We start from the raw sequence: 17,174 nt of genomic DNA, 5'->3' as shown, positions 1-17,174 counted from the left end.
GCATAAAACGTGCAAGTAGATACACATCTAATATCTTTGGGCACTGCAACCTTTGCACCCTCGAAGCTTATCACATAGTAGTATCTAAATATATTTTTTAAATACACAGCTAAATTCGTACAATGCTCTTTGCATGGATATACGTACTTATTAACCGACTATTAAAAACTATTAAAATTAAGATTGTTCTTATTGTGTAAAAGAAGAGAAGACGAAACTTCATAAAGCGATTTCTTTTGGCTATGGTTCACTTCGTGGGGCACCCACTTATCAAGTATTTTGTCTTTCCAATTTTACTCAAGTGATTGGAAATCGTCGTATACGTCATGCCTAATTCAGAAGCTAATTCTGGAAGAGTTGTGCGTGGATTGGCTTCGATTAAGGCTCTTAATTGATCGTTGTCACCATCCAATGGCCGATCACTACGCTCATAATCTTCAAGACTCCTCACGGCGCCACGAATTTTCTTAAAGCACCATTGTGCCGTGTGTTCAGTAGTAGTTCCTGGGCCAAGCGCTTCGTTGATATCACGAACTGTTTCAGTAGTTTTTGGTCTAGCTTGAATTGAAATAATAAAATTGTGCGAATTTGCTTTTTTCCATCTTGTATTCAACGTTCTGAAAAGAATAAATAATTGCTTTAAAACGATTGTAATGTATACGATTCGATAGAGCGAAAAACGCTATGTATAAAGTAAACGAAAACTTATTTGTAAATACATCATTTGAAATAAAAAATAAAAATTTCGCAAGAAATTTTCTATCTATTAGTCGGCTTATAAAGTGCTAAGTCTGCTTGATACGGATTTAGTAAGTACACCTAGGATTGGAGGCCGTATATCAATTTAAGATACTACTGCTTTCACTAGGAATACGTAACAGTCGAAAGCTTTTGTATTCTTAGTAGTGAGCTCTGTTTCTATAGATGACGTTTCTTGCCGGTGGCCTATATAAAATGTATCATATTATTAATGTTGCCCACACACACACACACACACACACACACACACACACACACACACACACATGAAAAAGAGAGATACACCGTGAATTAAGAGAGATATGCAATTATGTAGCGAGGTGCCTTTTCACATTAGGTTAGTAGAGTCCGGTAACAAGGAAACATGGAAGGAATTCCAGTCTAGCAGTCCGAGGGAAAGTGAGTTAGAGCAAAAACTATTTCGCATCTGGTTTATTTTTCAATTTTTTGTTTTTCTCTTTTTTCTTCACACCAATTAGCATTCTATCCGCAGCTGGTCAGGTGAGAGACACTGCAACGCGTTTTGTTGAAGGTCGTTGCTTTTGCGCGTCTACGGCTTTGTTTGCTTTGGAATTTTTTTTTTTATTTGTAATTTAAGACAGCTCCCATAAAAAGGTTTTTAAAGTTTTATCCAGATTAACTCGCTGTCCAGAGAAGAAAAGACGTTTTGTTTCCAACGGAGAAGTAATTTTCTCTTTTCATTAGGTCGCACTTCTCAGAAACACATAAAACACCCCCATGTCTCCTACCATTGCAATTTGAAACTAGTTTAAACGCGATTTATGACTCTGCAAATACATCGCACTTGTTTGGTTGATAATCAGTAATCAAACAAGGACGGCCACTCTTAAAGTGCGTCCATTCAATTAACGCGTTTAGCGACGAAAAGTTTTAACGTATAGAACATGATGCGTCCATTCAATCTACGTGTTCACCAATGACAATGCTATTTCAAATGGAAGCGCGACAGACGGACAAACAATGCTTACGATACGAGGAGGACACTTCAAATCTATAGATACTAGTCTGAGAATGAGTATAATCAAGGGTTTTATTAATTATGTACGACAAATTATAGCACGACAAATGCATGACAAGAAACGCCATATGTCGTTGCTGATTCTATATTCGTATGATATTTAGGTATGCCCTTTGAGCAAACTGGCATTCTTATGCCCAGAAAAACAAGAAGTTACCGACGGAGTGGTCCGCTATTTTCCCGCTAAAAGTCTTTTTTTTCCAGATTGACAGTCCATGATTTGGTGGAATTAAATAATTTGTTAATATATTTAATTTTCATTGTCATTGTTTTAGTAAATATTTTCTATTAAAAAGCAAACAAAAAAAACCTACTATAAAAAATTACGACTTTAAAAAGTAAACAAATATTTTTCTTTTAATTTAAGGGAATAATTTTTCTTTTTATTTTGGGCTCGCGTTAAAAAAGAAATACTCCCAAACCCTGAATTTTTTTTTTAAAAATATTTTTACAAAGATTTTAAGCAAAAAGAAACAAAAACAGCAGGAGACATTTGCTGTACCTTAATTTGTCTTGCCTAAATATCACTACGCTCATCATCTTCAAAGATTTCGTCGCCGCCATGGAATTTCTTAACACACCATTGTACTGTGCGTTCAATAGTGGCCTCTGGATCAAATGTTTCGTCGATATCACGAGCTGTTTCAGCAGCTTTTTGACCTAGCTTGAATTGAAATAAAGGATTGAAATAAAGAAATTGCGCAAATTTGATTTTGTCCATCTTATAGTCAACGTTCTGAAAGAAAATAATAGTTTTAAAACGATTGTAATTTAAACGATTCGATACAAATAAAACGCTCTTTAAAATGATATATAAAGTAAAGGTATTACAACTAAAACTTATTTGAAAATACATCATTTGGAATAAAAAATCAAAAATTCTGCAAGAACTTTCTCGTCAACCTATTAACAGTCGGTTTATAAAGTTCTAAGCCTGCTTCATACGGATTTAGTTAATACATTTAGGATTTAAACCACTAGAGGCCGTATATCAGTTTAAGATATACTGCGTTCACTAGGAATATGAAACCGTGGAAAGCGTTTTATTGTTAGTAGTGAGATCTGTTTCTATAGATGACGTTTCTTGTCGGTGGTCTATATAAAATGCACCGTATTATTAATTATGAACACACACATCATCATCATCATCATCATCATTATCATCATCATCATCATCATCATCATCAGGAGCAGTTGTCATACATTTGTCGTGCCTTAGTTTTTCGTACACAAGCAGTGAAAGCGGTATAATATACCGTTATATTTTAATTTTATTGGTTTGTACTTTCTTGAAGGGTATGTTTCTGTTGCACCGATTCTAATTGTAAAGTTTAAAAAATACTATTTAGCGGGACCTGTGGAAATTCAACAGCAGCATTTTTCCTATGCAATATATTGTTGCTGGGCATGCTGTGAGCGTTCTATTCAGCATGAATGAAAGCACAATCATATTCTAGTTTTTTTTTTATTAAAACTGTACTGCCCTCTTACTAAAATAATAACTTTGATATATTTCATGGGCTGATTATTTCATTACAATCACACCGGTCAATTAACTCACATTTTATCATTTTTCATAGTTATTGAATATGTTACTATGTTCGACAATAATTTTGCATAATTTCAACCCACATTATCGCCTCTCCCTATACTAAAATATTAAATTTGATATATTGTATCGGCTGATTATTTTATAAAAAATTAATTAATTCACATTTCATCATTTTTAATAATTCTTGGATATAGTACTAATTTTGACAATAATTTTTCATCATTTAAACTCACAATATCGCACATCTTACTAAAATAATAACTTTGATATATTTTCTAGGCTGATTATTTCATTACAAACACACACATCAATCAACTCCCATTTCATTTTTCGTAATTCTTGGATATGTTACTAATTTCGACAATATTTTTTTATAATTTAAACCAACGTTGTCGCCCAACCTCACTAAAATAATAACTTTGATACATTTGCTGGGCTGATTATTTCATTACAAACACACTAATCAATTAACCTCCATTTCATCATTTTTTTATAATTCTTGGGTATGTCACTAATTTCGACATTCATTTTTCATAATTTATACCCACATTATCGCCCTCTCTTAATAAAATAATAGCTTTGAAATATTGTATGGGCTTATGATTTTATTACAAACACACTAATGCATGAAATCACATTTAATATTTTTTCATAATTCTTGAATATGTTACTTATTTCGACAATCATTTTTCATAATCTTAACCCACATTTTTTACCTTCCCTCTTTACTAAATAATAACTTTGATATATTATCTAGGCTGATTATTTCCTTACAAACACACCAATCAATTAACTAATATTTCATCATTTTTTCGTAATTCTGGGATATGTTACTAATTTCGACAATAATTTTTTATAATTTAAGCCCTCCTTATCTCCTCCCCTTTACTTATATAACAACATTGATATATTGTCTAGGCTGATTATTTTATTATGAACACACCAATCAATTAAATCACATTTCGTCATTTTTCGTAATTATTGGATATCTTACTAATTTCGACAATATTTTTTTATAATTTAATCCATCCTCGTCTCCCTCTCTTATAAATAAATTACTTTGATATATTTTCTGGGCTGATTATTTCATAAAAAAACATAACTATCAATTAACTCACACTTCATCAGTTTTCTTAATTCTTTGATATGTTAATCATTTCGAAAATTATTTTTAATATTTTTGGCCCACATTATCAACCACCCACTACAAACATAATAACTTTGATATATTATCTGGGATGATTATTTCATTTCAAACATACCAATCAATTAACTCACATTTCGTCACATTTCATAATTCTTGGATATGTTACTAATGTCGACAATCATTTTTCATCATTTTAACCCACATCATCGCCCCACTTACTAAAGCATTAACTTTGATATATTGTCTGGTCTGGTTATTTCATTGCAAACACACTAATGCATTCAATAACATATTGTCATTTTTCATAATTCTTAGATATATTACTAATTTTGACAATTATTTTTCATAATTTAAACCATCCTTATTACCCTCTCTTACTTACATAATTACTTTGATATATTTCCTGGGTTGATTATTTTATTATAAACACACACTCGATTAACTCACATTTAATCTTTGTTCATAATTCTGGCTATGTTACTAATTTCGACAATAATTTTTATGATTAAAACCCACATTACGCCTCTTCCTCCTACTTATATAATATATTTGATATATTGTCTGGTCTTATTATATCATTACAAATACACCAATCAAGTAACTCACATTTCATCATTTTTCATAATTCTTGGATATGTTACTAATTTTGACAATAATTTTAATAACTTTAACCCACTATGTCACTCCCCTTTACTTAAACAATAACTTCGATATATTGCCTGAGCTGATTATTTCATTACAAAAAAATTAATAAATTTTGGGTATTCTCATAGTATATATGTTTCACCTATCTTATCTAATACCGGGTGACGCCGTATATTAAGCTAATATATATCGTTCAACTATCTTATTCGATCCCGGGCGACGCTGGGTATTTTGCTAATATATGTTTTCCGCCTATCTCATTCAATACTGGGCGATACTTTCTGATAGTATATATTTGCACATCTCATTCAATCCCTGGACTGACTTCATGTCCATCAAAATATACATTAAATAATGTAATGTCTAAATAGTAAACTGTTTCAGCCATTTCCGGAACTGACTTTATATCCCAAACCCACTGCTAAATATATACATGAAATAATGCAATGTCTTAATAGTAAACTGTTTCAGCCATTTCCGGGACTGACTTTATATCCCCAACCCACTGTTAAAAATATACATGAAATAAAGTAATGTCTAAATAGAAAACTGTTCCAGCCATTTCCGGGACTGACTTCATATCCTCAACCCACTGCTAAAAATATACATGAAATAATGTAATGTCTAAATAGTAAACGGTTTCAGACATTTTCGGGACCGACTTGATATCCCCAACCCACTGCTAAAAATATACATGAAATAATGTAATGTCTAAATAGAAAACTGTTTCAACCATTTCTGGAACTGACTTATAATCCCCACCCCACTGTTGAAAATATACATGAAATAAAGTAATGTATACATCGTAAAGTTTTTCAGCAATTTCCAGGACTGACTTCTTATCTCGCATCCTACTGCTAAAAATATACATTAAATAAAGTAATGTCCAAAATGTAAATGGTTGAAGCCATTTCCGGAACCGACTGCATATTTCTCATGCCAATTTTAAAATATCATTAGATAAAGTAATGTGTAATGCGTAAATGGTTTCACCCATTTTCGGGACTGATTTAATATCCCCCACCCCACTGTTAAAAATATACATGAAATAAAGTAATGTTTAAATCGTAAATGGTTTGAGTAATTTCCGGGACTGACTTCATATCCCGTAACCCACTGCTTAAAATATACTTGAAATAAAGTAATGTTTAAATCATAAACTGTTTCAGCAGCTTTTCGAAAGTAATACATAAAAAAATTAACACGGTTAGGGATTAGGTAACCATTGTTACAACATGAATTTCTGAGTGTAGTATCAGTTTCAGCATTCCAGTGACTTAAATCCCCCCTTTTTGGTCTTGGTTAACGGAGGAGAAATCCTTCATTACTGATACAATTCTTATTTTTGTTATTGATAAGAGAGCCCCTTTTGGGGAGCTGGTTCTCCCTAAATTTTTAACCGACCTCATGTCCAATTCCACCTTTGTGGGGAGGCAAGTAAAAAAAAAATTATCAGAATGGACATTTTCCAGGGCATTTTATAATTAATCAGGAGTACCAATTCCAGGGCATTTTGTAATTAAATCAGAAATAACTTTTTCCAGTTACTTTTTTAATATTAAAACTTTGTTACATTAAACATAGTACCTATTCACAATGCCTCCCCACGGGACAGATTTAGACACCAAGGTCGTTTTTTTAACGTGGAGAAAAAATTGTCTTAGTCGTAAAGAAGTTCTCTTCCACAGAGAGAGAAGAAATTGAAATGTAGCACCTGAAGAACAGATACTACACTTTGATCTTAGCCAAAAGACCAAGAAAGACAAATAATTTTGTTAGCTTTGTCTCAACAGCGACATCATTTTTTTTTTTAATTTTTAAGGGGTGACAAGGCTTATTTGGAATATTCCACTTTCCTTTTTTAGGGATGTACAGCATGATAACGGACGGAGCGATAAGCGCAATAATATAATGATAATATAAAAGTTTAAAAAAATAATATTAATAATATAAAAGTTTTAAAAATAATAATAATATAAAAGTTTTAAAAATAATATTAATAATATAAAAGTTTTAAAAATAATAATAATGTAAAAGTTCTAAAAATAATATTCATAATATAAAAGTTTTAAAAATAATATTCATAATATAAAAGTTTTAAAAATAATATTCATAATATAAAAGTTTTAAAAATAATATTAATAATATAAAAATTTAAAAAAAAATAATAATATAAAAGTTTTAAAAATAATATTCATAATATAAAAGTTTTAAAAATAATAATAATAATATAAAAGTTTTAAAAATAATATTCATAATATAAAAGTTTTAATAATAATAATAATATAAAAGTTTTAAAAATAATATTAATAATATAAAAGTTTTAAAAATAATTTTCATAATATAAAAGTTTTGATAATAATAATAATATAAAAGTTTAAAAAATAATATTCATAATATAAAAATTTTAATAATAATAATAATATAAAAGTTTTAAAAATAATATTCATAATATAAAAGTTTTAATAATAATAATAATATAAAAGTTTAAAAAATAATATTCATAATATAAAAGTTTTAATAATAATAATAATATAAAAGTTTAAAAAATAATATTCATAATATAAAAGTTTTAATAATAATAATATAAAAGTTTTAAAAATAATATTAATAATATAAATGTGCTCATGCTGCTCACCCTGCCGCCTGGAAGATATATTCCGTAATAGTTTAATAACTTAAGAGTTTACCAAGCATATGCAATATTATTGACGTTACGCGCATGAATCCGTTTAAAATGTATTACTAAATATAACTGGAAAAATATGTAAAGACATTAATTTCTCTATTCATTTTTTGTATGTGATTTATTTAAATAGTTTATGCGGAGGAGAGACGAGTGTGTGTTTCATCAAATTATATAGAAAATTCATGCCTACATATTTTGATCCTGATACTTTCTAATTTTCTTTTCCTTGATATCAATAATAACATAATAAATGCCTTTAAAACTAGCATAGAACTTATTAATATAGTTAACAAAAAGAAAATCGCATCTAAAATATCTTCCAATCATTATTGTTAACAATCCCTGACGCTGGATCTGGACGAATCTGAAAGTACTTCGGTCAAAATTGACATTTACATCAGCCAGTTCTTGCCAGAAATAAGAAAACTAATGAGAAAATTAGAAAGGACAAAAAGCAAAATATGCAAACAGGAATTGGCTATATTATTTGATGAAACACGATTTAAAAACGATGTTGCCTAAATACACATTGTTAAGCAGTAACAAATTCTACTCGCACATATTTCAGTATTCAAGATAATAAAATGAAAATATAAAACTACTGATTTTCTAGCTAAGAATGCTTCCATTGTTATTATATTATACATGGTGAAAGCGGCATAATCAATCTTCTTGTATTGTTTTACCTTTTACTGCAGCCGGTAAAGCTTCATAAATCTATAAAAAACATTTCATACAGCTGGTCTTAAAAGTCAGATAATGAAAGTGAGTCATTCGATCTATATGTACGCGTTTATGCAATAAGAGATATTTTTAGTCTCTAGAGACAATGAATATAATGAATGTAAGGGTGTCTATGCGAGGGAGATTATAGTGAACCAGGAGTTGCACAATCATCAACCCCCTCACTCCTAAACACGTATTGTTTGAGGTCAGTAGAAATAAAAAGTCCATACGGCTAGAAATGAAGGTGTATTTATATATATGTATATATATGTATATATATATGTATGTGTATGTCTATGTATGTCTATATATATTTATATATATACATATGCATATGTATATATATGTATATATGCATATATATGTATGTATATATTTATATATATGTATATATATATCTCTATGTATGCATATATATGTATATATATATTTATATACATATGTATATACATCTATATATACACATATGTATATATATTTATATACATATGTATACATATGCATATATATACATATGTATATATATTTATATACATATGTATATATATGTATATATACATATGCATGTATACATATATACATATGTATATATATATATATTTATATATATATTTATATATATAAGGAATTTTGTCTGTGTTTTTGTGAATCTTAACTTAAAAAATATGGACATAATTACATAAATCCGAAAAAGTCAGATGAGTAGTTGCAATTGTGTTTTATAATAGTTATGTCAACTTTAATTGTAATGCAAAGTTATTCACGCTTAATCAACGTATTAATATTATGTGGTTATATTGTTATAATTTACACAAAAATATTTTATATAATATTTTTTATTAATTTATTATTTATAAATAGTTAATATTTACTTGGATAATTTGTTTAGACTATTTAATTTCGTATAATCTATATGATAAAACTCACTTATTTTTTAGTGTGTCTGTGAATGTATGTATGTTTGTATGCCTACAAAAACATTCGTCAGCCGCATCGGATTAGGTCGAAACCGGTAACATCTGAAAGACCGATCCATTGGGCGCATAATATGTGAGAATGAGAAAAAATGGTCAATTATTTCGTATAGGAATAAAGTTTTAAACAAAGGAGTGCCAGTAAAATTGTCTCGTTCTAAACGACTTCAAAAACTGCGCATGCGTCAAGCATTGGTTTAAATAAAAGAATTTCAAACGTTATTTCGCAATCAACGTTGTTGGCCAGTTGATTAAGAGGTTGCCTCCTAAGCTTTAGTTTTGATGTTCGCGTACACGTAACGATGGTCTTTTTTTGTTTAAACAGCGTTTTTTTTGTAATTTCGGCGGATAATTATATATATATATATATATATATATATATATAATAAAACCAAACAATTTCCTTAATTCCATTTTTTTTATCAAAGGTTAAGTTTTTATTTAAAAACAAACAAAAACTCCAATCCGATGACGATTATTTAATTAAAACAAATATAAATAACAAACAAACTTTCTATCAATTACCGATGTTTTTTACAGATTTTTTTTTTACATTTAAACAGGGTAAAAATATTGTTAAACTTTGTATTATTTATTTGGCATTTTTATCGGCGATTAATTAAATTGAAACAAAACATTTTCGTATTTCGATGGTTACGTAAATCTCTTTTTTTTTGCCTTCGTAACTGCTAAGTTTTTTTTTTCTTTTAATAACACAGAAAGTCATAACTAATCATTTTTATAACGGTTATTTCGGTTAAAATTTTTTTACTTTGTTAGTATTAAAACTGGATTATTTTCATTTTTTTTTCGTTGAAACAGTCTGAGCCAGAAGTTTGGTAAAACTGGTATATAGTCATCAAAAAGTACTCAATATCCAGAGAATAGCTTCTTATCTTCGTATCCTTTCTCCTGAAATATCTGGGGGGGGGGGGTCACGTACTTATTCTTTTGGGAGGATCGATTACATTTTCGTGTTTTTATCCGTTCTGTTATTTTTGAAATCATTGTGGGAGTAACGATGGAGTTAGTAGCTGTGTCCCAACCGAACTTCAAGTCCACCCGGGCAACGTCAGGTATACATGTTAGTATTATATAAAAGAAACTTCGTGTGTCTGTGAATTCGTGTCCTATGGACTGGAACATGGAACACGGCTGGGCCGATTTTTATAAAATTTCACACGAATGTACTTCATGTGCCTGGTAGTGTTCTTAGATAGGCTTTGTATCGGACTGTCTTCGATAAGTATCGATAATCGATAATCGATAACCGATAATCGAAATAATCCCATGAATGAAGGGACATACGATTTTGACCAAAGTTAACACCTTATACAGCCTAATATCACAGGTGCATTTGAGAAGTTTTATTACAGCACAAGCTGAAAGTCTCGACATATAAAATCAACAGTAAGTATTTTGATATGACAGGTACGCATTCGAAAGTAATGTTTCTGTTTAGAACTTAATTGAATTACGATGACTAGGATTTTAAACTTTAATTGAGCCGTTATATATAAACAGCAGGTTCTCTACAATGCAATGCACACTGCAATGTATTGTGAACCAAGTCACTGCACGAGCCATGTAGAACTTCTTCCAGGTACACCAGGATGGTCTCCAACTAGAGCAGGCCAGGCAATCAATCGATTTGATTATAAATTGGGCGATTTTACTGATTTCGATGATAATAAAAATATGAGTGTAAAACATTCGTTGATCATCATTCAATCCCGAGCAACGTCGGGTTACCCTGCTAGTTTAGTTCGACCGTAACCTTATTATTACACTGAATAAATATTTTCATTATATATATTTCTACGTTCAAATAGACTCCTATTAATTAATAAAATTTAGAATTATATTTCTTAATTTTTCATTTCGTTACGTTTGCTTTTCTTTTTCGTGCAGGAGACGCTATTATACTAAAGAAGTATACTTTGACTTTACATATCATAATCATTTTCTTTGATTAATTATATTTTATGGATTTTTATTTTACTAATTAAAGATTATATTTCACTAATTTTTTCAGATTCATCCCCGTTATATTTTTTTTGTTATTTTTATGTATTTATTTTATTATTTATTTAAATCGAGATTTCAATGATAATGTGTTTTTATTAATTACAAGTATAATCTTAAATATTTATTATATTCAACTCTATAATTACAAGGCATATCTATATAAATAAAGATATTGCAATTAGTTTCAAACCAATAGTCTATGGAACATGAATATACGATAATTTATCCTTATATGTATTTTCAAATACTCTATATATGTCCAATAAAGTTACTTATTTAAATTTGTTTTATGAATGTATATCTTTATAAGTAAAGATTCAATACCAACTTCCGGTTAAATAAAGTCCGCTAAAATATGTTAACTGTAAACTGCATGTGTCCGTTTTTTGTCTGCGAGGAATTTTTAAATTCATGGTGATAGAAAAGCATCAGATATTTTTGGTATATATGTATAATGACTTTTCCTCTTCTAGTGAGAAGCATTTAGTTTCAAATTGCCATGGCTAAAAAGTTCTTTCAATCTTCTCGTTTTCGTCCTTATTGATTTGATGATACAATAAAGTTCTATGTAACTGTCATCCTTCATCTTATATATATATATATATATATATATATATATATATATATATATATATATATGATTGCAACATCTTGTCAGACGAGTGCCACTCCCTCAGACACTAAAAGTCCATGAGCCCAAAGATGACTGCCATCGCCACAGGACCATTTTAATAGACAAATGCCTGAGGGAGTATCTATACACATATGACCTTACAGAGTCTTAGCTTTGTACGACAGCTAAGTCTCTCTCTCGGTTCAAAATGTTGAGATCCAGCAACAAGCAAGAGCAAGATAGCCAGCAGACCAGCTCAACGAGTGTACTGATCTCCCGCTTTATGGTTTTTAAATCAGAGATTTGTTTCTCCTAGAAAGGTTGCCTTCACCACAGCTTACCGGAGCCCTCTCCACCCCAACACACACATACATACACACAAACACACACGGTGCTAGTTGGCCGTTGACCCCAAAAAAGGGTTCATTCGTCCTTTGGAAGGTCTTGTTTTTAATCCTTCAGAGAGACTAGCTGACTGTGTCCAATCTCTTATGGTTGATTCGGCGTAACGAAACTAATGGTATGACTTTGAAATATGTATATATAGTGTCGTAATAAATATTGTATATATATATATATATATATATATATATATATATATATATATATATATATATATACAATCTAATAAAATAAAATATTTACTCTTTTTAGCTACCTAATGAGTTTGGTGTAAGAATATGTTTTACCTATCTACATAATTTAAAATAGTTTATTTGAATTTTTTTATAAGAGTAAAAATATATATGAAAATTTATTCAATATTTTTATACATTTTATATAAAAGGGATATTATCGTGTAAGTAACATCAAATACGGAGAGAAAGTATAAATGATTATTATAAGTATGCTGTTTGAATAGCTAAAAGGGAATGTCGAACATTTTGGAACATTTTTTCTAATGTTATTGTATACACGCTTAATTTTGAATAATGAGTTTTAATAAAGTGTTAAGAACGATAAGGACATCGATGTCAGAAAGTGTTGATTTTAAATCTGCGGGTTGTTTGGCTCTTCAACCAACCACTGAAATGTGACGTCGACAATTTTTATAAAGATGTATTACTGATTGGAAGATTTGTTAGGAGAAAAAAATTCAAATATCTTCATTTCTACAATTTTTGCCCTGAAAGAAAAGTTTAAAATAACATTTCCAATCTAAAGTCAGTAATATAAACTGTCAGCGCTATGTTGTATATAGAAAACGTTGCGTTTCTTAACGTTTACGAATTAAGTTTTTCTTTAATTAAAATATTTAAATTATTAAATGAAATAATTATTTAAATGTTAAAACATTTTTTCATTGCATTCTCAACTGAAATATTCTTTGGTAATTTTATTTTCGTTTTATGAAACGGAGAATGACTATTAAAAATAAATTCGTTTCATTACGCTCTAATATATATATAAGTTATTTTATGAACTTAATTATTGCAACTAGTAACACCAGATGAAACCAAAAGTACAGTTCAATTGTGTGTTTACATTCTTAAAAAAAGGTAAGCTTTATTTAAATGTTTTGAATATTTTAACTATTAGCATATCGATTTCCATAACACACATACACTCACGCACAAACACAAATAAACAAAGACGCATCGATTTTGACATGTATCACTATAAGCAAAACACCAATGACAAATATTGAGCCATTTGTCAAAATGGTATTTTCCCCTGCTGACAGATCTTTAATAACAAAAGAGAAAGAAGGAGAAACTCCAAGAATTTTAATTAAATTTCGATAAAAGTCAAAATGCCCCAGACTTACAAGAGTCGCTATGCTGTTTATTGTTCTTGTTGGGGCACTTGTCTACAGTGTGAAGGAGTAGCCGGAATCGCAATAAAACATGGTATTATGGCCGTTAAAGAAGGTCTAAGACCAGAAAAGAGAAAGGTATAAACTGTGTAAACGTCAGCGTGGCTGATTTTATTTCCATCATTTGCCGGCGACATGATCCTGCATGCCTGGCCGCAGAGAAAAACAACATATAGTTTATTTGCAATTTAGTAACGCCGCGCATTCAATTCAGAAGACGGCGGGTAATTGAACTGCGAAAATCATGCTATAAAACACCGGCCCGTTGTTGAAGTTTTCGCCCGAGACGGACTATTTAAGAAAACTTTTTAACAAAGGAGAACTTCGAATGAAGAAACCGACACTAATCTAGTTTCTTTCCTTCTCTCTCAATTTGTAAATCTGACATTTTATTCTTCTCAAACATTTCAATGGTTTCAGATTTAGATCGTTCTTTCTCTCTCACACTTATCTTTTAAACAAGTGAACATTTTTCACGCGGGAATTTACTACGGTAAGTTATTCATTTTACTATTTTATTTCGCTTTCTCTGTTTGTATTAATGCGCACGCACCCCAACACTACAGGCACGGATGTAAAGAATTGGCTACGTTCTTTTACTAATCGCCAGTTCTCGTGCATTCCAATAGAAAATAAAAAAAAAACTTTTTTAAGGATAAGCAGAACATGATATAAATACTAGTTGAAATAATCGTTCACGACCCTTTATTAATTCTTATCAATTTCCTCTATTATTGTTAGGCACAGTTTAAAGTTAGCATAAAGTCTTTATTAGATCTTATTTAGATTAATTTAAAATATATTCTACCAATAATGTTAAATCTTTACTATATAAATCTTTGTATTTATATAGGGAATTATTGTTAAAATTATTATTAAAATTATTGACCTAAAATTTCTATAATTATTCTGAAATAGGCTAGCATGTATTTCATTCTACGCACACACCTCTTTTGTATTTATCGAATTGACCGTGTGGAAAGACGATACTACTATCTTTAGCAACACTTCAATTCACTCAAGTAACTCTCATTCGACATTCAGTACGCAGGCTTGTTAATTTTAACGTACCCAAAACCAAGCTTATATCTTTTCACCATAAACGCTCTGATACTCTTCTAGCTTCAATTGATATAAATGGTTCTCATCTCAAAGTAGCTCCCTGCTTCTGATTTTTAGCTTCACACCTGATTTGAAATCGAAGAATTGCACCAAATCTGTTGCCAAGTTCGATGTAAAATATTTGCATCATTCTATTGCTCCAGAATGTATCTCACTCCTGACGCAATCCTCTACCTTTATAAGAGCCGGATAAATCATAACATGGAATACGATTGCCACATATGTGCAGGAGCTTATTGCTATACCCTGTCCTGCCTTGAGAAAATTCAAAACCGGTTTAGAAACATAATAAGTGGTACCCTTTTCTCATCTTTGTAGCCTCTTTCCCACATAAGAGACGTTGCGAGCCTGGTTCTGCTCTATCTTTATTTTCATGGTTAATGCTCGTTTGAACTTCAATCTATGGTTACATCTGCTAAACTTTCACAAAAATACATTCGCCTATCTATAATAACTATCAAGCATTTTTATACTCTCTATTTGTTACAAAATTTAAGCGAAAATTCCATGAACAAAGAATCTTTTCTATAACTGTTCCGCTGTAGAATTCTGTTCTGCTAGACTGTTTTACAGTTAACTACAACATGGTTGTCTTCAAATTCAATGCAAACAAGTTATTGTTGAATCGCCCCCTTAAATAATTAAAATTCTACCCAATTTGTCCACTAACGATTACTAAGCTGCTGTCTTGGTTACCACTGTACACTAATTTATCTTTATCCTTAAGTGGCCTTCAGACCTTGATAAGCAGTGAATATCTTGTAAAATAATCGTCCATAAATACAGTCTATAGGACGCCTACAAGGTTTGACAGAAAAGGAATGCCGAATATTAGACAAGTAATCATATGATGTGTGTTGACATAAAGCTATTTCGTAATGTCAAGTGTCCTCATAGAATAAATAGTACAGATTAACAAATAGAAAGCATCAAAACTAGTTTGATGACAATAATGCTCATATCGCACATCTGCCACAGAAAAAAAATGTATGAAATTCCTCAATGACGGACTGATAGCGGCTGGTGATCCCAGGATCTGATGTCTGTAAAATAGTCAAACTTAACTATAAAATCAGAATAGCAAAAATAACTTAAACGAATGAAGAATGAATTGTGACGAAAAAAGGCTACTGCTATTCAACATAACGCTGAATTTAAAGGTCAATAAAGTAATATATGACCTGATGAAGTAGAATTGAGAGTTCTAGACATTCTAGTGTACCACTATTAAAATTTATATATCAGAGTTGATTAAAATTCAAAGCAAGCTACTTTATAGAGAGAAGAGATACTGATCTGCTCATTAATCCGTCGATAGTCTTTTTTTTACATAGGCATCACCACATTATCAAGGCCAAGAGGCCACTCAAGGATAAGGGTTAAAGAGTGTACAGTAGAAATTGGACAATATAGTAATCATTAGTAATGAAAATTTGGTAAATTTGATAAATTATATGGAATGGCTCATCAAGAACTTATTTACGTTAGACTTAAAGACAACCATATTGTAGTCAGCCGGAAAGCAGGAAAACGGAAGACAATTCCACAGGCGTGCAGTTCTAAGAAAGAAGCTTTGTTCATGGAATATACGTTTAGGTTTAGGCACAGATAAAGAGTCGTGGTAATTATTGATAGTGTTTACAGCTAGACGAGTGTTTCTTGTGAAAGTTTGGCGAGGGGGGACCATAGATTGAAGCTCAGTCGAACACTTTCCATGAAAATAACGATACATCAGAGACAAACTCGCAACATCTCTTCTGTGAGATAGAGGTTGCAAGGAAGAGAAAAGGACATCTCCTACGAGGCTACAAAGTCTATTTTGAGCTCTATCAAGGCAGGCCAAGTCCTTTCTAGCAGCTCCTGCCCAGATGTGGCAACAGTATTCCATCCTTGGACGTACCTGGCTCTTATATAGGTAGAGAATAGCATCAGCAGTTAGATATCTACCGGATCGATAGAAAGATCCCACCATTTTTCCAGCGGCCTTGGCAACAGATTTGATGTATGTGTTCCATTTAAGATCAGGAGTAATGGTCAAGCCAAGAAGCTTGTCAAAACTTGAGG

At 30.6% G+C, this 17,174-nt stretch overlaps 1 protein-coding gene and 1 pseudogene across 2 annotated transcripts in view; one reads left to right on the top strand and one right to left on the bottom strand.

Annotated features, from left to right (window-relative positions):
* LOC145279867 (uncharacterized) overlaps positions 1-17,174 on the top strand; it is a 106,600-nt gene that overhangs the window by 56,409 nt on the left and 33,017 nt on the right. Inside the window, exon 1 of one of the 2 annotated variants that reach the window (XM_080131313.1) lies at positions 14,050-14,481. The exons of the other annotated variant lie outside the window; for it this stretch is intronic. The gene's annotated coding sequence lies outside the window, so the exon portion shown is untranslated. Of the gene's footprint in view, positions 1-14,049; positions 14,482-17,174 lie in introns of those variants that run through there. 2 annotated transcript variants of the gene reach the window in all.
* On the bottom strand, positions 6,793-6,908 carry LOC145280607 (U2 spliceosomal RNA; annotated as a pseudogene).

This window comes from Euprymna scolopes, chromosome 7 (assembly GCF_053919585.1).
Source record: "Euprymna scolopes isolate OS-2025 chromosome 7, ASM5391958v1, whole genome shotgun sequence".
NCBI lineage: Eukaryota > Metazoa > Mollusca > Cephalopoda > Sepiida > Sepiolidae > Euprymna > Euprymna scolopes.
This window is presented reverse-complemented; position numbering and strand designations above follow the sequence as displayed.